The 23935-nt window shown below is 45.0% G+C and overlaps 1 protein-coding gene across 2 annotated transcripts in view; it reads right to left on the bottom strand.

Moving 5' to 3' along the window:
• The window catches only part of DLGAP4 (DLG associated protein 4), a 223024-nt gene extending 207123 nt beyond the window's left edge, over nucleotides 1-15901 (bottom strand). Inside the window, exon 1 of one of the 2 annotated variants that reach the window (XM_072631414.1) lies at nucleotides 15693-15901. The gene's annotated coding sequence lies outside the window, so the exon portion shown is untranslated. The remainder of the gene's footprint in view (nucleotides 1-15692) is intronic. The other variant, XM_072631413.1, reaches the window with a different exon arrangement.
• Between the last annotated feature and the right edge of the window lie 8034 nt (nucleotides 15902-23935).

The following is a 23935-nucleotide window of genomic DNA, read 5'->3' as shown; positions in this document are numbered from 1 at the left end:
AACTCCCATGTAAAAGGCAACACAAATTTAAAGCTAAAAGGGACCACAGAAATCAGGTCTGACCTTTTTATTTTACAGATGGGGAAACTGAGGCCCCAAGAGGTGAAGAGATTTGCCTAAGATTACATAAACATCAAAGGCAGGTTTTGAACTCAAATCTTCTCACTCCAAATCAAGTACTCTGTTTACTGTACAGGGCTGATACCCACTTTAAGATCTGCATCACTTTCAAATTTGCAAAATACTTTTCTCACAACAGTATTCTAAGTACTTAAAATTTTACTATTCTCAATTTGCAAATTACAAAACCGGGTTTCAGAGAAGCAGGGACATGCCCAGGATCCCACACAGTGAGTATTCATCAGAATGACATGTCTTTTAACTGTCCAGCATGCCTTCCTCTATACCCTTTTTGTTATTAGACGCCGTACAGCCCTGGGAGCTCCAACCAACTTGATATCAAAAGCTCATAGCAGGTGGCTTGCTTCCAGACTTCGATCTTCTCTCTAATGAGAAGAGACACTTGATGATTTTATACTGTAACCAGAAGCATAAAGAGGCTTCCCTGACCTGGTATTTCAGTTTAGTCAGTCAGTCAACAAACATTTATTAAGCACCTACTATTTGCCAGGTACAATGCTAAGGGGGAAGACAGCATGCTGAACAACTCTGCACAAACTACTTCCAGGATAAACTGGAAGCCACTGGCAGACTGGGGAAGGAAGGAGTCATTGGTCAGCGGATGAAGGGGATAACCACAGAGTGGTTCCTAGGCTCTAAACATTTATCCATTCCCTTGCTGTAGAAACTGGATGGAGGCAAAAAACCAGTTGGGGCTGGAAACCTGGGAGAACTCATCAGTTACAAAGTTTAGGGTCTATGTGTCCTCATGATCAGTGTCTGAAACCAGGCATGTGGCATGTCATAGGTGGGGACAGACATTCTGTTCATTGATATTGCAAGACTGGCCACAGGACAATTAAGGAAATGGTGTCAAAAAAAGGATAAATTTATTCTTTTTGGGTTCATAGTTAGATTGGTTCTAGGCTGGTTCAGGGGGTCTGGCCAGGTCCAGTGACAATAGACTCCTTCTGCGGGGATCTCCCTGGCTAAACCCATGGGACCCAAAAGGGAGGATGCAGGATTGTGGGGTACCAATGACACTGAGTCCTAAAACATGGCTCTCTGATAGTTAATATACTCTTAGGGAAGAAAATATAGAGGGAAACAAAGGGATGGAGTGGGGTAGGTAAGAGAGAAAGGAAGACAGACTGTGTGTAGGGTAGTGGGTGGAAGGTATGTGTTGTAGAAACTATTTATGATTTACATATTGGAGATGAGGATGGGGAGTAAAGGCTTGGTAGAGATCGTGTGTTCGTGCCTGTATCTGCTTATAGAGATGTGAGGGCATGTCTGTGCATACATGCTATACAGAAGATGAACTACCTACCATGCCGCTCTTGAGTTGACAACACCTTTGGGCTATAAAGGAAGGGAGGGGCCTGTCAGCCTTCCCATACTTGGAGTTAAACCTACAAGACTGATAGTGCTGGAAACTCAGCCTCCACTGAAAAGCCCTTCCATGGCCCTTGACTTTTGGGATGACCCCATCAGAATATCAAAGTCAAAAGGGCTTATGTCCCTCTTTGTAGAGGGACATGCTGAGCCCAGAGAAGGTCCAGGACTTGCCCCACCATAAGATTAGCAGCAGAGATGAGACTAGAACCCAGGTGTCCTAACTTTAGGGCTGAGTCTTCAAGGACAGAAGAGACACAGCTTGATGAAGGAGAGAGGGAAGATGCCCACTCTCAGCACAGAGGACAGATGGCAGGTGGGGACAAGGAGACTATGTTTTATGTCCTGCTTGTCTATAGGATTTGAATACCCTCCGGACAACTAATATTAGCAAACTGGCCTCTCCATCTTCTCCTCTAAATCACCACCTGCCTCACTTTCTATCACAAGCCTTCTGACTCTTCTAAGCCTGAAGATCTGCCTGGGGCCTCAGGACACTCTGGTCCACCCCCTCATTTTTTTGATCCCTTTATTTTACAGATAAGGAAACTGAGGCCCAGAGAAGGTGGGCTTGCCCAAAGTCAGGCAGCAAGCCGAAGGCAACATGATGATTAAAACTGGAACCTGGGTTTCTTGTCACCCTCAAATTACAAGATACAGAACTGAAAGAGATCCAGCCCAATGTCATTTTTACAGAGGGGGAAGCGGAGGCCCAAATAGGGAGCATGATTTGCCCAGTGTCACATGGAAAGTCACTGGCAGGGCTGGGACTCCTGTTTCCAAATCCAGAGCTCTTCCTACCATACCATGACACAAGGCTCTTTCAGTCTTGAGTTCCTTCCCACAATCACTCCCATTCTTCTCCCTGATTCTTCATAGCTTTTCCTCTCCTTCCTTTTATTTCACCCCCACCCAAAAAACGGGTCACAAACCTCTTTCTCACCTCCCATCTGTTTCTGAGGGCCTCAAATTACATTTCCCTCTTCTCCCCTCCCTAAAGCGGTCAGAACCCAGCCAAATCAGAGAAATTCAGAGTCTCAGATCTAAAAAGAATCTTAGAAACTATCCAGCCTGAGACATACCTGAACAGGAATCCTGACAAGTGGTTCAACAGCTCCCATGTAAAGACCACTAGGGAGAGGTAGCTCTTCAGAGAAGCCCATTCCAATGCTGGACCAATTTAAGCTTCCGTGATTCGGAAATTGTCTTGTAGGTGGAGGTGAACTCCTTCTCTCTTCACCTTCTACCCAAGAGAATGTAAACTCCCTGAGGTAAGGGACTATTTCATTTTTGTTTTTGTATGCTCAGTGCCTGGCACATAGTAGGTGCTTAATACAAGCTTGTTGATTGATTAGTCTTGTTTCTGACCCAGAACAAGTCAAATCTATCTTCCACAAGACAGTTCCTCAAATACTGATGACAACTTTGATGTCCCTACTAAGTCACCTCTTCTGAAGGCTAACTATCCCCAGGGCTTTTACCTGATCCCTCACCACCCTGGCTGCTCTCTCCTATGGTCACACTGCAGCTAGTCAATCATTGCCTGCAACTATGACCTCAAGAACAGGTACAGCTCAATAGTTAAATTCCCCTGCCCTCATTTAAAGGTCCCAGGGTCCTTTTAAAAACTTCAAGGCTAGAATTCCCTACTCTCATGTCACTAAGCAGAAGTTGCCCTTCCCTCCTGTGTCCTCATGCCCTTACAATCCTCTTGCTTGGGATGCCTGGTCTTTCCCCCATCCCTCCCTGCGTTTTCCTATCTTTACATCATCACATGGATTTTGCTTCCTTCAGGTAGTCTCCCTAAACTGGGAGGAATCATGTTAAGGTAGAAAAGAACATCTGTGTTGAAACTTGAGGGCCCAGCCTTCTGTTCCCATCCCTGCCCCCAATTCCCTGGGTTGTTTGTTTGGGGTTTTTTGTTGTTGTTCAGTTGTTTCAGCCTTGTCTAACTCTTCATGACCCCATTTGGGGTTTTCTTGGCAAAGGTACTGGAGTGGTTTGCCATTTCCTTCTCCAGCTCATTTTGTAGGTGAGGAAACTGAAGCAAGTAGGGTTAGATGACTGACAAGTATCCAAGTGCAGAATTGAACTCTGGAAGTCTTCCTGACTCCAGGCCTGGCACTATCCATTGCACCAACCTAGCTGCCCACAGAGGTGTTGTGAAGGTTTAATGGAGGAGGGGATGGTAAAGCACTTTCCACCCACTAAGGTACCACTCACTTTGCATAGGACTGAGCCTTGTGGCCTAAATCATCCTCTGCCCACTCTTCTGCCCAAATGCTTGGATCGAGGTGAATTCAGGTTAAAATGACAGGGCTAGGGATGGGGTGAGGACTCCTGAAGGACCTGTTGGAGATGGAAGTGAGTTCGAGGTTTAAGTCTTCCCGGACCTTTGTCTTTGGGGTCACCTCTTCCCCCTTCTCCCCCACAAGTCCAGAGCTGAGGGAGACCATTTCATTCTGAGACTCCCCCCTACTGTGCTAGTCCCAGGTCTGCAGCAATCCCTTATGTATCTTTCCTCACCCCCTTTCTCCTCTTTCCAGACTTTTCATGCTGCACTTAAGGAATTCCTCACACCTCAACCTTCCCAGACCAGGCACCTTCCAAGAAATCATCTCTGAGATTAACACCCTGACTCTAGGGATTGCACCTCCTGCCATGGGCCTCAGTTTTTAGGAAGGAGGGAGAAGGCAGGGCTTTTGAGGGAGACAGCCAAGGAGAGAGGGCAAAGAATCCCTGACCCAGCCCAGAAGCCCTTCCTCCACTGTTTTCCTCTACACTCCCTGGCCTCAAGAGGACTGGGAAGATAAAAGGTTAACAAGATACTTGTTCTCAGTTCTGCCATGGTCAAGGGGACATCTAACATGCATCTTGTCCTTGGTTTGACTGTTTACTATCCATCCCAATTCCAAGGTGGTTGTTAGCTCAGTTAATTGGTCATAGAGGGTTTGGTGACCAAAAGAGACAGCTCTACACTGCACTGATGACCCAGATTTATCAGCTATAAGCTGAATGGCTGGGGCTCTTTCTGAGCCTAAAAAAATCTACTTTAACAAAATAAACCATAACACCTCTAATGAGTCCTGAGCCCCCCATCATAAGATGCAGAGCAGGAAGGGCATCTTAAAAATCATCTACTCCCACTTCCTCATTTCTACAATTGAAAAACTGAGGCCCAGAGAAGGAAGATGACCTGTCCAGCATCACACAAAGGAGGGGAGCTTGGATTCCAAACCAAATCCATTGCGCTCATCTGCACTTGGCATCACAATGGCTTACCTCTCTAAAGCCCTTCTGTTTATTAGGACTTGGGTGGCTGAACCTGGAGTCAAGATGACCTGACTTCAAACTCTCTGTGACACTCCGCAAACCACTTAACCACTATCTGCCTCGGTTTCCTCATCTGTAAAATAGGGATAATAATACCACCAACTTCCCAGGGTTGTTCTGAGGATCAAATGAGATGCATGTAAAGTATTTTGTGAACTTTTACAGCACTATGTAAATGTGAACTATTATTGTTTCTACAATGTTTACCACTTTTTATTATTACTACTAATGAAAATCCTTATCTTCTTTCATAGACTTCAAATAGAAATGGTCCTGGGACACATCACTATCCTGTCCTTTATTCTTTTATCCATTCTGTGGACTCTGGCACAGGTGGATTGGCTAATTTTACTTTTTGTGGTTGAATAAATAAAGTCTTGGGGTGTAAGGTCATCTTCAGTGGGCTCAGAGAGTGATCTGGGTACTCTTCCCATGAGCAAACAGGGTGATGGGGATGGATCTCATCCTACTCTCCCATGATTCTGATGTCCTCAACAAGGTCTCTATAGCAGGAAGGCTTTATCTTCCCTGCATTTTAGAGGTCATGAGCGGCTGGTATGGTGACATCAATTGAAAATGCTGTTTGGCAGTTTTTATGGATCCATGTTATGTCCTAGAAATATGTGGACGATTGTTCAATCTGTGATAATGTCACTGTTGTTATTCTGGGTTGTAGCTTGGATTTCCTCAACGGAGGTGGGGGGGCTCTCAAGGAGGAAACTCTATCAGTATAGATTGGCATTGACTTGGCAAACCCAGAGAGTTACCTTAAGAGTCACGAGAAGCTTAATGACGTGCCCAGGGTCACACAGCTGGTATATGTCTGAGTATTATTATCATTAACATCACTCACATTTCCTATAGAGATTTAGGGTTTGCCCAGTTCTCTTCCCTCCTAGCTGGCAGCTAGGTGGCTCAGTGATAGAGCACTAGGCTTGAAATCCAGAAAACTCATTTTCATATGTTCAAATCCAGCTTCAGACACTTCCTAGCTGTGTGACCCTGGGCAAGTCACTTAACCTGGTTTGCCTCAGTTTCCTCATCTATAAAATAAGCTGAAAAAAGGAGATGGTAAACCACTCTAGTATCTTTGCCAAGAAAACTCCAAATGGGCATCACAAAGAGTAACAACTCTTTCCTATAATCCTGTGACGAAGGTAGGACAAGGATTATTATCCTCATTTTACATGTGGGGAAATTGAGTTCCTTGTAGAAGAAGGGACTCCTACAAGGTGATATTTGGAGTTCCTGGCAGAACTAGGACTAGGGGGTCAGGTGTCCTGCCACTTAGCTCAAGGTTTTTTCTATTCTATCACCCAATTGACACAACAGCTGGTAGCACAACAGATAGAGCACTGGGGCCCAGAGTCATAAAGACATGAATTCAAATCCAGCCTCAGATATTTACTGGCTGTGTGAACCTGGGCAAGTCACTTAACCTCTGGTTGCCTCAATTTCTTAACTGTAAAATGGGGGTAAAAATAGCACCTACTTCTCCTGGTGGTTGTGAGGATTAAATGGGTTAAAATTTGCACAAAATGCTTAGCACAATGCCTGGCATGTGATAGGCTTTATATAAACCCTTTTCCCCTTCTTCTTTCCTGTGACTCCCTGATTCCTTCAGAAAGGTTCTTTCCTGAAAGGCCCTCACCTTTACATACAGTTTTCCGTACAGTTTAGAATTTGACAAAGTGCTTTACATTTGTAACAGAAGCATCATTTGATGCTCATAACCACTGGGTGAATCAGGTGCTAATGTTATCTCTGTCTTAAAGGTGAAGGAATTGGGCTGAGAGGTTCAGTGTCTCTTAGCTATTAAATATCTGAGTCAAAAATTTGGACTCAGGCCTTTCCTACTCAAGGTTCAGCCCTTTAATCTACTAAACCATCTAAGCTGACTACTTTAAAAATTAGCTACTTGTACCTCTAGACAAAGAGGTGAACTTTCATGAACCTCTGGTCCCCAAATATTTTAGGAGATGGAACAGGGCCTGCAAGATGTCAAAAGATGCAAAGGATCATGGGATTTAGCATTTGAAGGGATGACAAATTTGTAACTAGAAGGGACCTTAAGGCATCATCTAACCCCCTAATTTTACAGATGAGAATACTAAGGTTAATGATTTGGAATTTTCTCATTGTACAGAGGCCAAGAAAGGACAGTCATCTTAGCTTTTGCCTTTGTTGTCCTTCAAGGCCTTGCACATTTGAAGCATTTAACATACCTCCTGAATTGCCAGAGACTGTTACCCTTCAGTGAAGGGAGGGTTTGAACCTTGCTCTCCTGATTCCCAAGTCACTGTTCTGCTCAGCATCCTATTCCTCAGAGTTGTAAAGAAGATAATGGTAGCAGCCAGGCAGATTAGTATGGGGAAAAATTTGGCCTGAGAGAAATGACCCAATTGAGCTTGGGGGATTAGCCCCCAAAGAGTTTGCTCAACAGGTGTTTCCCATCGTCAGTTCTCAGTGAGACTCTCCAGCAGCAAACAGCCTCCCAGTAGAGGCACCTTGGCCCAGAGAGGTACAGGCCCAGCCCTCCCAGGCCTGTACACCACCGCACGCCACAGGCCAATGTGACCACCCAAGCCTATGTGTTGCCAGCACTGTCTCCACAATGCTCAGGGCAGGGTATTGATCAATATCAACTTGTTATACATACCAATGATTACACAGTTCAGACTTCTGTTTGAGCCTCCAGCTGTCTCTGACCTAGGTCTCTGAGAGAGAACAAGACCTAGAGAATCACATGAGAGGATCTTAGAACTGGAGCAGAACACCAAAGCCATCTAGTTCAACCTGGGCCTGCCCGGGGAATACCCTCTGCTACAGCCCCAACAGGTGGTCATCCAGCCTCTGCCTGAAGACCTCCAGGGATGGAGACCTCCTTCCAGCGCTGCTCAGTTCATTCCACTTGCCCTTCATTCTGACTGTTAAGAAGCTTTTCCTGCACAGAGCTGACACTTGCCTCACTTCAAACTCCACCTACTGCTGCTGATTCTACCTTCTTGGGCCAAGCAGGATGAGATTAATCTCTTCCATAAGTCACCTTTCAAATATCTGAAGACAGCTTTCATATTCCCTCTAAATCTGATCTTCTCTATGAGGAATTTAGAGAAACAAGGGTAGACGTACGGAAGCATGCCAAGAGAAGGAATCAAAAGTAAGAAAACAAAGTATGAGATGACTACAATGATGTAAACAATCATCTTAAAACTGTCAAACTCCGTAGTGTCCAACTTCAGTCCTGGACGACTGACAGAGAAATACAGTCCTTCCTCCTCTCAGTAGAGAAGACGTGGAAAGTGGTCACACACTCAGACATGCTTGTCATGGTCTTGGCTTGGTTTAAATGTTTTGAGTTACAAGGAAGGACTTATTGCTGGTGGTGATAAGGCAACGAAGGTGAAATAACCGTTGTATAACAAAAGACAATCACAAAACTTAAAAAATAAGCAAAGTCAAAAAAAGCTCTTCTCTAGGCTAAACACGGCCAGCTCCTTCTACCTAGAATCAACTTTGACTAGCCTATTTACCACAGAATCCTAGGCCTTTCCTGGTCCCCAAAGCTGCTGGTGACTCCCTCATTCCTTTTCACTCAAATCACCTTGTATGTATTTTGCATATATGCAAATATACAATGTCTAGATTGTAAACTCCTTGAGGACAGGGACTGTTAATACTTTTTCCTTTTCATCCTTAATGTGTGGTACAATGCCTGGGTCACAGTAAGTAATTAAAAAGTGCTCATTAATTGATACACTGAGGGATTGATAGTCTACTTTAACCTTCCCCCCTCTCGTTCCCAAAGGTTTAGAAAACAGGTGCCTTGGCCAAGGTCACATAGCTAATAAATAGTAAAAGCCAGGATTCAAACTCAGGTCTCCTGACTCCAAATGCAATATTCTTTTCAGAACGCTACATTAACTACATTAACACTGAGAGCTGGCTTCACAGAAAATCTACTCCATTCTTTTTTGATATTCAGAGGAAACTGAGGAACAGACAGAGAAAGGGACCAGATCAAGGTCACACAGTGAGTTATGACTGGGCCCCATGTCCCCTAAGTTCCAGAACCTAGGGCTCTCTCTCTTCCATGAGAAACAGCCTCCTCTCCATCCCTCCCCCCACAATCCAATCTGGCAGAGCTGGGGAGAGGTGCCAACACTCAGTGCTGTTGGCTGGGGGTGGAAGCCAGGCAGCCTGAGATGTGTGGGAAGAGCATTTAAAAAAAATTTTTTTGTCGTCTTTAGCAAACCCGGGCCCCCGTTTCCAAGCTGTGCTCCCAAGCTCTCGGCCGCATGACGCAGCCGTGGTGAGAGGGTCCGGGGGCGGGAGGGGAAAGGGGCCCCTCCCCCAGCCAGCTGCTGGGGGTGGGGTGTTTAGGGGCACCCCTGGGAAGGCAGGCCTGAGCCAAAGCTTCCTCTAGGCCAGAGGGAGAGGTGGCTTGTTCCTCCAGAAGCAAACAGACAGGCTAGATTAGGTCAGGGAATTACAGAGGGGCTGAGGACAGACACCTGTGAGGACAGGGCTTCCAAAATAGCTACCATTCATCTCGCATTTTCTGGTTCCAAAGGCCTTCTGCATCTGCTATCTCTTTTGATCCTCATAACAGTCCTGTGAGGCAGGGACTGTGTTATTATCCCCATTTTACAGAGGAGGAAACTGAAGCCCTGAGAGGGATTGGGATCTGCCCACATCCAAATGGGTAATGAGTGTCACAGCTCGGTAGAACCTAGGCCTCTGACGCTGCCTAGGTCTAGGCCTGCTGCCTCTCACAACTCCCTTGTAACTGGGTGAGGGGGAGGCTAGATTTTAGAACAATCATAATAGGAAGCATTTATTAAGTGCCTACTATGTGCCAGGCACTGGGCCAAGTGTCTTACAGATATTATCTTATCGATCCTCACCACAACCCTGGGAGATAGGTGATTACTATTATTTTCATTTCATAGTTGAGGAAAGTGAGGTAGAAAAGAGGCTAAGTGACCTGCCCAAGGACACATAGCTATTAAGTATATGAGGTGAGATTTGAACTCAGGTCTTCCTGATGCCAGGTCCTAGTCACCAGCTGCCTCTATCCAGTCCTGGAATAAGAATCAGCAGACCCCATTCAGCTACTGATTTTAAGAATTAATACTGTCATCTCCATTACCAAGACAGTAATCTTCTTTAGGTCAGAAGACTATTCTACCACAGCAGAGCTGTGCTGAGGGTTAGTTATCCTCCAAAAATATTTGTTGGATTACTTGTAATTTGCATAATTTTGTTTGGAAAAGTACAGGTCCATATAAGTGAACTTTCCAAACAACCAAGGCTCACCCCTTTAAGCATCAAAACTTTTTTTTTTAAAAGAAATTTAAGATAGAAATGTTTTTAAATTCACTGACCTCTATCTTGGATACTCAGAGGATTCTTGATTTCCTTTCTGGTACTATTTCTTCTAGACAGAAGTTAGAAGATTAATGGTGCTTACTATGGTACAGTTAGAAAAAAATCTGGATTTGTAGTCAGATGGCCTGGGTTCAAATCTCAGCTCTGTATCTGGTACTACTGGACAAGTCACAACCTTTTTCAGTCTCAGTTTCCTTATATGTAAAATGAAAGGACTGAGTTACATGATCTCTAAGGTTCCTTCCAGCTCCACATCTCTGCTCCTGCCTATCTTTGCCGCCTTCCAAGCGTCTATTAGAGAAATAGAGGCTGGTTTTGGCAGTACCCAGGGCTGCCCAGCCCTGCCTCTGGCACAGGTGGGTATTTGACAAGTCCTTTAGACAAGAGATTTCCAAGCCTCATTTTGCACCCTCAATTTATTTCAATTCAGTTGCATTTACAAAGAGCATCGAACTTTTAGGAAAAGAGAGAGAAATATAGTGTGATGTAATGAAAATAGCACTGGCTTAGGAGTCTGAAGCCCTAAGGTGTGTTCTTTCTTGCCACTAACTCAGTATGATCTTGAACTTGTCCTTTCCTTCTTTAGGTCTCAATTTCCCCAGCTGCAAAGTGGGGATTGATCATTCTTGCCTTAATCTACTTCCTAGTTCTACCAGGAAGATTCAGTGTATAGCTAGCTATGGCTGCAACAAGTCACTGTAACTTGAAAGTGCTGTACCCAACATGTATAAAATGTAAGAGACTGCAAACCACATGTAATCTGTAAGAAGCTACATAAATGGGAGCTGAGGAGTGGATGAGAGGTGATGCCTCAAAAATCAGACAATGGCAAATCTCATCCTCCATGCCAGGTCAGAAGTTGGAGCCTGGGGTGACACACGTTCCAAATTAGGTCAGGCAGGAAAAACCTGAACATCTAAGTTGGATGTACTGGAGGCTTAGACCAGGGTGGGGCAAGGGGATATAGACCCACATGGACGAAGCACGAAAGGGGTATCAGCTTCTTGAACTTGCCCTGGGCAGAATAATGGTGGAAATCGTAGTTGACATTTCTTTAGTGCTTTACAATTTACAAGGGTTTCATATATACTACAAAGGAAAAGACTTTGCATATAAACCTCAAAGTAGAGAAATGTGGCATTACATCAGCCCACTTGATCTGCACAACAATACTGTGTGGTTGGTAGTATGTATTGGTATTTTTCCCCCCTTGGACCTGTGATTTCAATACTGTGGGGAACCCTCCAGTGTAGAAATTTCTTCCAATGAAGAATGATGACCCATCTATACCTTACAGTCTTAAACAAGTTACCTGGAGACTTTGAAGGAAGAAGTGACTTACAACTAGTATGTGTTGTCAGTGGGCCTTGAACCAAAGTCTTCCCAAATTCTTACCCACCATGCTATGTTCCTTCTAAGATCTCCCCTCCCCCATCCTGTACCATCTTGAAGGCCCAGCTCAACATCCACATCTAGGAGCTGTACCCATTTCCAACCTCAACCACTCTAAGATTCATTAGTCTCTTTTATTAACCATGACAACTTACATTTAAACAGTATTTTAAGGTTCTGTGCTCTGGAGACACTAGGGGAAATTTGCTTTGTTTTCTCTAGGACAGCCCTTCAAATACAGGGAGACAGAGATCATCTCCATTGCCCACTCTCCCATTCTGCCATCCCCACCAAGCTGGCTCTTATCCAGGCTAAACACCTGAAGCTCATAGGACCTGATCTCCCCACCACTTCCTACCAAGGTCTCACTCCTCTGTAGGATCCCCAGTGTCTACATCCATTCATTCAACAAACATTTAAGATCCTACTTTGTATAAGGCACTGTTAAGCATTAAGAATACAGAGAAATGAAAACAGTCCCTGCCCTCAGGGAGATTTCATTCTATGAAGGAGCTTGTCAACATCTCTCCTGAAATGTGGTGTCCCAATTGGTCCTTGTTCCCTGTAGGGATATTTATCCATCATTGCCTTAATTTTTTTTCTTTTGCCATCTCTGTGGCATGTGAAACACAAACTCCCTAAAGCAAGTTTTTCAAGAGGGCTCATTAGCTCCCAGCCCTCCCTGGTGTTGACTACATATAAAATAGGCTGCATAATATCATCTAACACCATCCAGCCCTCTCCCAGTTTCCAAGCACATCACCTTGTTCCTCTTATCCCAATGGGAGACACAGGAAAGAATTCAGGACTCCCCAACCTAACCCTTGTAAGCCCACTCTCAACTTAAAGACAATAAACAAAGCAGACTCCTCTTAGACTATACCCCTAGTGACAGTGGGAGCCCACTCTCAACCTAAAGACAACAATTAAGGTAAACTCCTCTTGGACTATACCCATAGTTACAGGGACTGGTTAGTTTTGACCTTTTTCTGGGTCACAGCCCACCCCCAGCCCCTGAACTTGAGCCAGCACTTTGCAGGTGTGTGTCCTTGGTCCCTTAGGGGGATGGAGAAGGATGTGCACAGTCCTGGGCTTGGTGCAGACCATTCTTATTGCCAAACACACAAGCCTTCCTAAGGCAGGCCCAGGAGCATCATCTTTGCTCAAGGATGATGGCAACAGCAGCAAAACAAGATCCTGTCACTCTTTCAATTTCGCTTCCTTCCCACTCCAAACATACATATACACTGAGAACCACTCTATCTGTAGGTGCCCTGGTAGCCTCCAGCTCAAATGAAAAACAGACAACTGCCTCCCTGGAAGAGAATGGTTGTGGAAACTTGGCCCAAAGGGATCCTTTTGGGGAGTGGGGAGAACCCAAGTGTCTTGGGACACAGGTGGTCTTTGTAACTATGCACCACTCACTACAGATGTATTTTTCCCTCCCTCCCCTTTATCACACACACAGACTCAAAGAAACACATAAAAGCATATAGAGACAGACATACCACACATATGTGCCTAGGGATATAAAGGCATACATGTAAAGACAGGCAAAGACACAGAGAGATACATGCAGAGGAATACAGAAATACACACACACGCACTCAGACACATTCAGAGATGCAAACCACATATGTCCAGATACATGTATAAAAATATACCACCACATACACTCACAGAAACACACTGTGTTCAAATCACTAGTATTTCCAGCACCTGCTGGGAACAGATTGATCAGACCCTCAGTGGCTGCTCAGGATGGGTCACTGAGGCTGTCTCACCACCTGTGGAGCAGCCAGACCCTCAACCCCATGGCTCTCCTTAGGCTCTAAAGATAGCAACAGGCCCCAATTTCAATAGAATTGATACCCAGGTCATTTTTTTGCATCCAAAGGGCTTTGGCAGCTTCAGTTCTGCCCTGTCCATGGTATGTACAGACCATACCCCTTTTCCACTCCTCTTCTGTAGTCTTAAACTCCCTTTGGTCCTAGTGCAGTCCCAGGCTCTGGAAATTCTTAGGCTCTGAAAAGAGCTTAACCCAATCCCTCCCTCAACACACTGCTCACCCCTTCCTTGGCACCTTGTTTGGTTTGGGCAGCAAACACCATTGAATTTTCTGAGCCAGTCAATCTAAAGGAAGGAAGACTAGTTTCCAAACAGGGGGAGGGTGAGTGGAGAGGGCAGTCTATTCCTAAGAACCTCCAATACTGCACCCCCTTTGGCCAGTCAGGCCTAGGGTATCTTCCTTAGGGTCTCAAATTCCCTCTCAAATCTGGAGCTTTAGGCCTACTCAGCAGCAGAAATCTCTGGTCAGACCTACTTAGAGCAGTAGTGGTCACCCTTGTCTGGGGTGCTCTGGGGGCCTAATCTTGGTAGAGTGGTCACCAGTAGGAGGGAGAGGGTAACTATCCAACCAGTCCTTCCCATGGAGCTTTGGCTGGTGGAGGAGGGAGACAGGGACCCTGCCTGTAGCTTTAAGTTGTGGGTTGCTGAGCTGAATTAGGAAGAAAGGGGATAGCTAGAGACCCAGAGAGGAGAAAGAGAGGAGCTTTCCCTTAGCCTTTTTCCAGCCTCCCTTGGGGGACATAGCAAAACCTGCCCCAGTCGTCGGAAGGGTTGCCCAGGTTGAAACACTGGACATTCTGACTAAGGGGGTGAACATGGCCAGGAAGGAGGAGCTAGAGGAGACCCCCCTCTGAAACAAAACCTTTCAGTGTCCAGTGGTCATTATCCTCCTCTTGCTCCATTTTCCTGAAGAAAGAGAGGGCAACTTTCCCAGGGTGGTTGGATGCCCCCTTCACCACATTAGCCAGTGGAACTCAATTTCCCCAGCCTCTACCTCTCTATCACGCTTCATTAAAGGGTTCTCCCCTCCAATCCAATTCCTCTTCCTAATAATATTGATATTACAACAGTCTCTGGTTTTTGTTTAAAAAAAAAAACGCCCAACATAACAGAGAAAGCCAAGAGAGATGGAGAGAAAGGCATAGGACACAGAGGCGAAGCCCCACACGGCGAGTCACATGTCCAGGTAACACACGTCCCCCTCCCCCCTAGTCTCACAGAAGCCTCCGGCACATCTGGACACATCTGGACATGCAGCACCCGGGCCCGTACCCCCCTCCCCCTCAGCCCAATTCTGCCTTTAAGGGAGGGACCCTGGCATCCAAGGCAGCCCTCTCAGGCCACGTGAGTCCCCCCCAGTCCCTCCCGGAAAGGCGCCCCCACCACCAGGGCCCGTCCACGTGCATTTCGCAGTAAATTCCTCCAGCAAAGGCCCCTGCCCCCATCCCCATCCACACTGGTCAGAGTCCTATGTGCAGCCTGCACTAGGGGCCTTGGCTATGACCCGCCCCCAATCCCCTGTCTCCTGAGTGGGAGCGCCCCCCAGCTCTCTCCCTAACACCTTCCCCCACAGGCATCCGGCGAAGGACCGGGACGCTGGGGGCTGGACAGTAAAAATCCCCCTGGGGTTCTTAGAATCTACGAAGAGGGGGCGGGCCGGGCCGGGTCCTGCCAGGTCCTGCCAGTATTGAAGAGGTGGCTGCCGGGCCCCAGTCTTCACCGGCACACACATGCACCCCACCAGGACTGAAGAAGGAGCTACCTAGGGCCCCGGTGTTTCATTACTATCTCCCCTCCCTGGGAATGAGGAAGAGGCTGGCTGGGGCTACAGGACCATTACCGCCCCCCACTCCCCGTGGGGCTCGGTGAATCAATAAGGAAGGGGGGACTATACCCTGGCACAGTGACCCTTCCTCCCGGGATGAGGAAGTGGCTGCTAGGGGCCGCAGTGCGCTCCCCCTTCTCCAGGCTCTGTGAATTTATGAGGAGAGGGCTGCCCCAGCACAGTGACAACCCCCCTTCACACAAGAGGGGCGCTGCTCTGGCCCCTATCTTCCCCACCCCCCGCCCGGGGATAAAGAGCAGACTGACCAGGCTGGGGCTGCTCCTCCGGAACGAGGAGGGGGATGCCCCGCTGCACCGAAGCCTGCCTCCCCCACCCCGCCCCGGCCCCCCCTCACCCTGGCCCCTGCCCCAAGCCCGGCCCGGCTCACCTGCGCTCCGCTCCCCTGGCCGCCTCCCCGGGCCATGCAGCGCACACGTCTCCGCGGTCCCAGCTCGGCCGCTGCGCTCCTGCTCGGGCTCCGGCTCCGGCTCCGATTCTGGTTCCGGATCCTGCTTCTGCTTCTGGTCGGGCTCCGGCTCCGGCTCCGGCACCAGCCCCTAGACAGAGGCAACGGTGGCTCCGGCCCCCGCCCGCAGCGCTCCGCACGGCCCCATGCCCGGAGATGCTGCAGGAGCCGCGGCCGCCCGAGATCCCCCGAGAATACGGCAGGAACGGCCGGGAGGGGCAGGTGGGGGAGAGCAGGGAGGGGACTGGAGAGGAGGGAGCGAGGCGCCGACCGGCTGCTCCCAAAACCAGGCGCGGACCCGGGAGGGGTGGGACTGTGTGTAGGGGAGGAGGTGGGGGCGGGGGCGGCCACAGAGGAAACAGTGAAGAGGAGGGGGGGTGGCACGCAGAAAACTGGGGCAGTGTGTGCCAGGAGGGAGGGGCGGGCGTGCGCTTAGTGGTGCAGCCGCCTGGAGCCAGTCTGCCCCGCCCCAGGCACTGAGGGGAGGCGAAAAGAGCACAGAGTTCAGACCATCCACCGAGTGGATCAAGAACCCACCAGGGAAGGAAGAGGGCCAAAGTTAAGACTCCGCAGGGGTGGAGGCGTGCATGCAAGGTACTCTGTCTAGGTCTGAGGTCAGGGCCCTAGATGGTTAGTCTGTTCCCAAAGTACAAGGCCAAGGCTCAGTCTGGGGTTAGAGTCAAGGCTGGTCTAGGATAGGGGTTTTTAACCTATGATCGGCGGATATGAAGTTGAATGAGAAAAAAAATTACGTCTTCATTTCAATATAATTGGTTTGCATTTTAATACTCTGTATTTTATTTTATTCATTTAAAAAATATTATTCTGAGAAAGAGGCCACTGGTTTTACCAGTCTCGAAGGAGACCATGACACAGAAAAAGTTAAGAATCTCTTGTCTAGGGCCCGAGTCAGGGCTCAAGCAGGGACTTGGGGATTGAATGTCCCTGCAAATAGTTACATCCCTAAGATTAATGTATGTTATGGCGTAGTCAGATCTCCACTAGGCAGGAGGCAGAGATTATGGGTGGCTGGTTGGATGCTAATGACGAGGGGCAACTACTCTGTGACTCTGTGACTATAACTGGTTATTTGTTTGGTCTCCCTCTAAGCTCTATTTGGTTGTGAAGATCCTTGTCCCAGGAATGCTGGGCCTCCTTGCTTCCACTTCAGTCTGAGAGAAGTCTAGTGGAGAAATAATCAGAGAGGTCCTGAACTCCTGCCAGTGTCTGGCACATTACTCTGGATAGATCTAGACCTGAATATGAACCCCAGGCATCCATCCTCCCCTCTGATAATAGAATGCCTAGCTTCCTTCAATGCTCACCTCAAGCTAACTCCTACAGGAAGCCTATCCTGATTCTCTCTCTCTCTCTGTCTCTCTCTCTCTCTCTGTCTCTCTCTCACACATATATTCTTTAGCTGCTAGTGACCTCCCCCTGGAAATTAATTTGTATTTAATTTTTTAATGTACATGTTGTCTCACCCAGCCCACAACAGAATATAAGCTCCTTGAGGAAAGAGGCTAGTCAATTTGTCTTTGTAAACCTCAACTGCAAACATAGTATCTGGCTGAGAGTAAGTAGTGCTTAATAATTTGTGGATTAAATGGATGAATCTCTTTTTTCCAGGGCCATTTCTACCACACTTAATAAGTAGGTACTTAATAAATATTTGGGATGATAGGATCATACATTTAGAGCTGAAAGAGACCCTAGAGATGGAGTCAAACCTACTCATTTACTAATGGGAAACAGGTCTAGGGACTTGTCCAAGAACACATGGATAGTGAGAATCAGAGGCTGAATTTTACCCTATATTTATTTAGAAGTCTGAGTTCTCACCCTGACTTTGCTAATAACTCACTGTGACCTTGACCAATTCTTTTTCCCTCTCTAGGTCTCAGTTTTTTTCTCTTTAGAATGAAGGGATTTGACTCAGTCAAGTTCCTGCTCTGAGGTTAGACAAACGTGAAGCGGGACACCACAGAACAAAAAATGTTAGCACAAGTTTGCTTGGAGCTCTCCGTGGTCCTGACCGCTCCTGGGTAGAATCACCTCCTTCCTTTAACCCTATGAGACTAGATAGTCTGCCCCTTTTCTCCCGACTTACTCTGTAGCCATATAATGTCAGTTTCCTTTGCCTCACTTACCCCCAATACTTTTACTTACCCTCTTTTTCTGAGGCTTCTGCTTATCCTGCTGACCCACAGCCCAAGAGTAATTTTCAACATAAAATATTGTTTTCTGTATTCCTGCTCCCCAGCATTACTAACAGTGTTTTCTTCACTCTTTACCAGACCTCTCTGCTCCCTCCCACAATCTGGAAGTCTCCCATAGACTTATTTATTTAGGGCTGAAAGGGATCTTAGGGACTATCAAATCCTTCTCTGTCCTCATTTTGTGCAGTGAGAAATTGAGAACAAAAGAAGGGAAGGGACTTGCCCAGGGTCACCCAATAAGTTAGTAACTCAGCTAGATCTCCTGATTCCAACATTCTCATTCTCCACAGAATGCATTTACTGAAACTGTGCATTGTCCAGAACGCAGATCCAATCTCACCACCTCTTTGGAGTTATTTGAGCTATAAAAGTGACTGTGACAGTACCATTCACCTGGCCTTGAGGCTCAGTCTGAGGTCTTTATTCTCTTGTGTGTGGATCTTGTTCTCTGACCTAGGCTGCAAACTTTGGAAGGTCACTGTTGAGGGCTCATTCAGCACTGAATCCCTAAGCTCATCTCAGGATTCTGCACATGGATGGAAGGTGCTCAGGAATTATTGAATTCAAGCTTCTTTAGGACAAGGACTGCTTAATTTTTGTGTTTGTATCTTCAAAACCTAGAACAATTCTTGGCACATAGCAGGTTCTCAGTAAATATTTGTTGTTTAGAAAGAGTTCTAGCACTTGAATCAGAAGACCTGGGTTTAAATTCTGGGTGACCAAGTCATTTAACCTCCCTGGGCCTCAGTTTCTTCTTTGGTAAGATGAAGGTGTTGGATTCAATTAAGTATTTTTAATGATTAGTGGTGTTGTGAAACTCTTTGGCAGTTTGGGAAACTTTATGGACTCCTATTCAGAAAGTTTTAAAATACCTAAAATAAAATATATGGAATTACAAAGGAAAGCAATTATGTTGAAAAACAGCAATCAAAATACATATTTAAAAAAACCAGTTTGATGGACCCCAGGTTAAGAACCCTTGGATTAGATGGACTCTGAAATCTCTTCCACAATCCTGTGATTGTCCCTTCTAGCTCAAAGGTTTGGCTGTCTGCTTGATTATTTATGTAGGCCTGGGGATCAAACTAGAAAAGTCTTAGGGGATTAGAATGAAGGTGGACTGAATTCCAGAAGCTTCCTGGAGGTTTTCCCCCCTTTACTAAATCCCTATTGTGAACCTGGTATTTTTTGACAGCTTCTTTTTCCTCAAAGGAAATTAGGAAAAAATGGAATGGGATAAATCTCATAATTGGGAGACACCTGGTCTCTAGTCATCTGGTTCAATTTCTCAGTCAGTGCTGGAATCCCCACCACAGCATTACCAAAAGTGGTCATCTAGTCTTTCTCAAATGTTCCCAAGACAGTCTGTTCCACTCTTGGGCAGCTCTGTCAGCAAATACCTTATGACAAGCTGAAACCTGCCTCCAGGTCAACTTTCTGTCTTTCCCTACTACCCTAAGTCCTAGTTTCACCCTCTAAGGTCTGGACAGAACAATAGTGATCTCTCTTACCCATGATGGTCTTGAAGTTAGATGAAACCAGCTACAACTATGACTAATAGTAGACTTTGATTCCGTGGTTCCTAATCACAGCATCATAGGGCTGAGAATTGGAAGGGAATTTGGAAATCTTCTAATATAACCTTTTTATTTTGTTTACAGGTCAGAGAGGATCTTTCTGGAGCATAAGCAATAAGGAAAGGAGAGATAGGATGGTTCTGTTCCCACAAGGTCAGATCAAGACTCAGAAAGAACTGACCCATCCAAGGTCCCTCGACAAATAAGTGTCAGAACTGGGATTCTGGTGTGCTAAAGTCTTACCAGGACCCTTACTCACAGTATTTCTAAGTAGATTTTCTTAAAAGATGATTCAGTGCCTTAATAGACATTCCATAAGGTTATAGTGAAACTCTCTGAAGATTTGGAAGAGTAGAGAAAGGAGAATCATAGGATAACAGGTTCATAGATTTAGAATTGGAAGGGACCTCAGAGGCTATCAAGTCCAAGCCTCTCATTTTACAGATGTTGAAGCTGGGTAGAGGAACCAGACCTCTGATCCCAAATTAGAAGGGAAAAAATATTTCTAAGATGACCAAAAAGCCAAGCAAGTTGCCAGTTAGGCATCAGCTATTTCCTGTCCCAGTATCCCACCCTAGCCCAACCACACCCACTCCACTCTTCCTTACATCCTTCATCCAGAAGTGGCCTGGCCCTAGGAAGAGGTCTGAAGGCCTCTTCCTCTTCACTACTCAACTATTCACCATGTGGGATTTTATCCATGGTTTCAAAGTTCTTCCTAAATTCCCTTTATGAACCTATCGTTTCAGATGTTATAGGTGTCAGAATGGTCACTGGACTGGGGCTAAACTCAGCATTGATTCTGTTCTGTCTGGCAACAGGAACTGGGCTCTTTCTAAAGACATATTGATACCCTGCCCTATAACCAGCACAGAAATCAAAAGCATTGGCCAGCATCAGAAGGTCATGGAATAAAGACTTCATAGATTTTAGAACTGAAAGAAACTTTAGAGATTATGTAGTCCACCTTTATAGTTGGGAAAACTGAGGTTCACAAAGATAAAAAGAACTCCCAGATCTCCCAGAATAAGCTTGATAGAGTGAAGAGGGCATGATCTGGAACTGGGGGATTAGGAGATCTAGATTTGAGTCAAAAGTTGTCATCTTTCTCCTCTGTGAACATCAGATCAGAGTCAGTGAAGATCTGCTGTGAATCTGCCTCTTTGAACTTTAGTTTCCTTCTTTCTAAGAGACATGATAATATTAACATTTCCTAGCTCTTAAGGTGGTTGAGAAGAAAGTACTTGGCAAATTTCAAAGGATTATGGAAAAGGAAGGTATTGTTATTACTATCACCATTAATAATTTATGAATAATAAAAATAATAAAAAATGATGATAATGATATCTATTTTCTTCCCCTGGTGTTAACAAGTAAAACTGAATTCCAGGCCCTCAACTGCAATCTGTTTTCCTCAGGCTTTAATTATCAACAATAACTGCCTAAGCCCAATGTTTACAAAGCATATTAACATGTATTATCTCAGTTTATTACTACAACAGCACTATCAGGTAGGTAGACTGTTTACATAATCTTTTATCTTCTGTCTGAGGCAACTGAGACTGGGACAAGATAAAGTGACTTGATGTTGTGAGTTACTGGCAGATCAGGAACAAGAGAAGAGGGAGCTTAGATGGCAAAATAGCACTAAAGAGTCTAACCTAGCTCCTCCCACTCCCAAACTCCTCTGAGAAGATCTAGAAAATGCACCAGGATGGAGTCTGATGGGAAAAACCAAGAAAAAGTAACAGTGAGTCATTTTTCCAGTTCAGGTCAGCACAGAGAGAAAGACAGAGAGATCTGTAAACACAGGAAACTTGATCTGGCCAGGAACACACTGTGTAGGGAGCTCTCTGCACAAATAGAGGCTTTGTTTAAAATCAAGCTGTTCAGGCCATGGGGAAAGGAGCCATCTGTCAGTTTTGTCACACACTTCCTATATCCAAGCCACACATCCAGGATGGACTAAGGATGGGACCTTCACCATAAGTTAACATTCTGGGGGAATGAATAGTAGCAGTCCCTAGGTTGTGTACTGAGAGTAACAAGTTCAGGGCAAGCAGCAACAGTGTGACTTGGACCCCAGATGGAGAGCAAGGTTGCAGTTCTAGCTTCCAGACCAGTCTGAAGCTTGAAAAGGAATAACTTGGGTGGGAATTCCAAACCAAAAGGAAGTTTTCAATTCTTTTATTCAGAACCAGCAGTGCCTCCTGCTTGCCTGATAGTGGTTCAGTACAGCAAAAGTCTACTATTGCTTAGACCCAAACACAAGTTAAAAACGTGTAGAGCTCAGCCTACAGGGGAAGAAATCTGACCTTGCCATGGATGAAACCACTTTGGGAGGGCTGAAAGCTTACAAGTACCCAGCTTGAGCTGTTCCTGAGATCTTGAAAGCAGAGAACAAACAACAACAATAACAATAATAAAAATAAACCCCATCCTCAATCTTTTTTAGTGAAGCTCACAGAACTTGACCCTAACATCAAGTCCAAAGTCAGGGAAGTAGACTGAAAGAATGAGCAAACAAATAAAAAAGGGATCCCACATAAAAAAAGCTATGATAGTGACAGGGATGCTCAAAACCCAAACCTAGAAGAAAAGAGAATGCCTCCAAAAGAGTTACAAGCAAGATCTCAGAGAAAAACACAGCTGGGGCACAAATTGAAGTAGAATACCTGAAACAGATGAAGCAAGAGTTTAAAATTTTTTTTAAAATGAAATGAGAGTGCTTGAGGAAAAAAATTAGAAAAGACATGAGAGATACACAAGAAAGAATTTGAAAGGCAATAAAAAACTTGATACAAAAAGTACAATACCTTGTCCAAATGACAAATTCCCTGAAAATTACAATTGATCAAATAGAATTCAACAAAAAAACTACGAATCAACAAGAAATATTAATAGAAATAGAATGTTAATATAAAGTGACTGAAAAAATAGAAAAAATGTAAGCCATCTTGAGCAAAAACAACTGACCTGGAAAAGAGATTGAGGAGAAAAAATTTAAGAATTATTGCACTATCTATATGCTATTACCAAAGAAAGAAAGCGTAGACATCATATTTCAAGAATCACAAAAGAAGACTGTTCAGAAGTTTTAGAACTGAAAGGTAAAGTGGAAATAGAATCCACTGGTAACCTCCAGAAAGAAACACCAAAGTGAAAATGGCTGGGAACGTCATAGCCAAAATCCTGAGCTTCTAAATTGAACAAAAAAAAATACTTCAAGGAATCAGGAGAAGAATTCAAGTCCTGAAGAGCCAACAGTAAGGATTCCACACTATTTAGCAATCATCACTATGAAGAAATGGAGAGCCTGAAATATGATAGTCCAGAAGGCAAAGGATATAGGTTTACAGCTAAGAATAACTTACCCAGAAAACCTGAATATAATATTGCAGAGGAAAAATTGAATTTATAATGAAATAGAAGATTTCCAAGTATTCACGATAAAAAGAACAGAGCTATATAGAAACACTGAAATTCAAACACAGGTGTTAAGAAAAACATTAAAAGTTAAAGACCAATGAACAATCATAGGGGACTAAATAAGGATAAACTGCTTACATTCAAATATGGAGAGATGATATATGTATCCACTCTGAATGCTATCATTATCAGAGATCATAGAGGGAATCCAATTAGACAAGGCATGGAAGTAGTTCCATTATCTCTTGATGATCTTAAGAGAAGAAAGGGAAGAAGGGAGAAGAGGAATAAACTAGAAGGGGAAGGGAAAGGAGGGGTAGGGGAAATTATTGCACATAAATTGAGTGTGAAAGTAGGCATCCATACAAACAGGGTGAGGGTGGGGGGAAGAAGTGGGGGGAGTGCATGACACTTGAACTTCACTGTCATCTAAACTAGAAGAGGGAAAACTATGCACATCTTAGGGTATAGAAATGCATTTCATTCAAAAGGGAAATAGAGAAGGGGGAGAAGAAAGAAGGTAGGATTAGAAGGTAGGATTAAGGGAGGGAATATTCTTAAGCAAAACAAACTTTGTCTAAGAATATACAAAAATGCTTACAGCTCTTTTTGAGATGGCAAAGAATAGGAATTTGAGAGAGTGCCCACCAATTGGGGAATAGATGGAGAGGCTATATAAATGTAATAGAAGATTGTTGTACTTCTAGACATGATAAAGAAGATGGTTTCAGAGAAACCTGGAAAGATCAAGTAGAATGAATAGAACCAGATAAACAATTTATACAATGACAACAATATGATAAACAAGCAACTTTGAAAGAATTAGGAACTCTGACCAACATTATGATCAACCATGACTCCAGAGGACTCATGTTGAAACACTGCAGAACAAGACATATACATATATATGTATGTATATGTATATTTGTACATGGCAATG

The sequence above is a fragment of the Notamacropus eugenii genome, chromosome 1 (genome assembly GCF_028372415.1).
Source record: "Notamacropus eugenii isolate mMacEug1 chromosome 1, mMacEug1.pri_v2, whole genome shotgun sequence".
In the NCBI taxonomy this organism is placed as follows: Eukaryota; Metazoa; Chordata; class Mammalia; order Diprotodontia; family Macropodidae; genus Notamacropus; species Notamacropus eugenii.
Note: the sequence above shows the minus strand (reverse complement) of the source record. Positions and strands in the feature narration are given on the sequence as shown.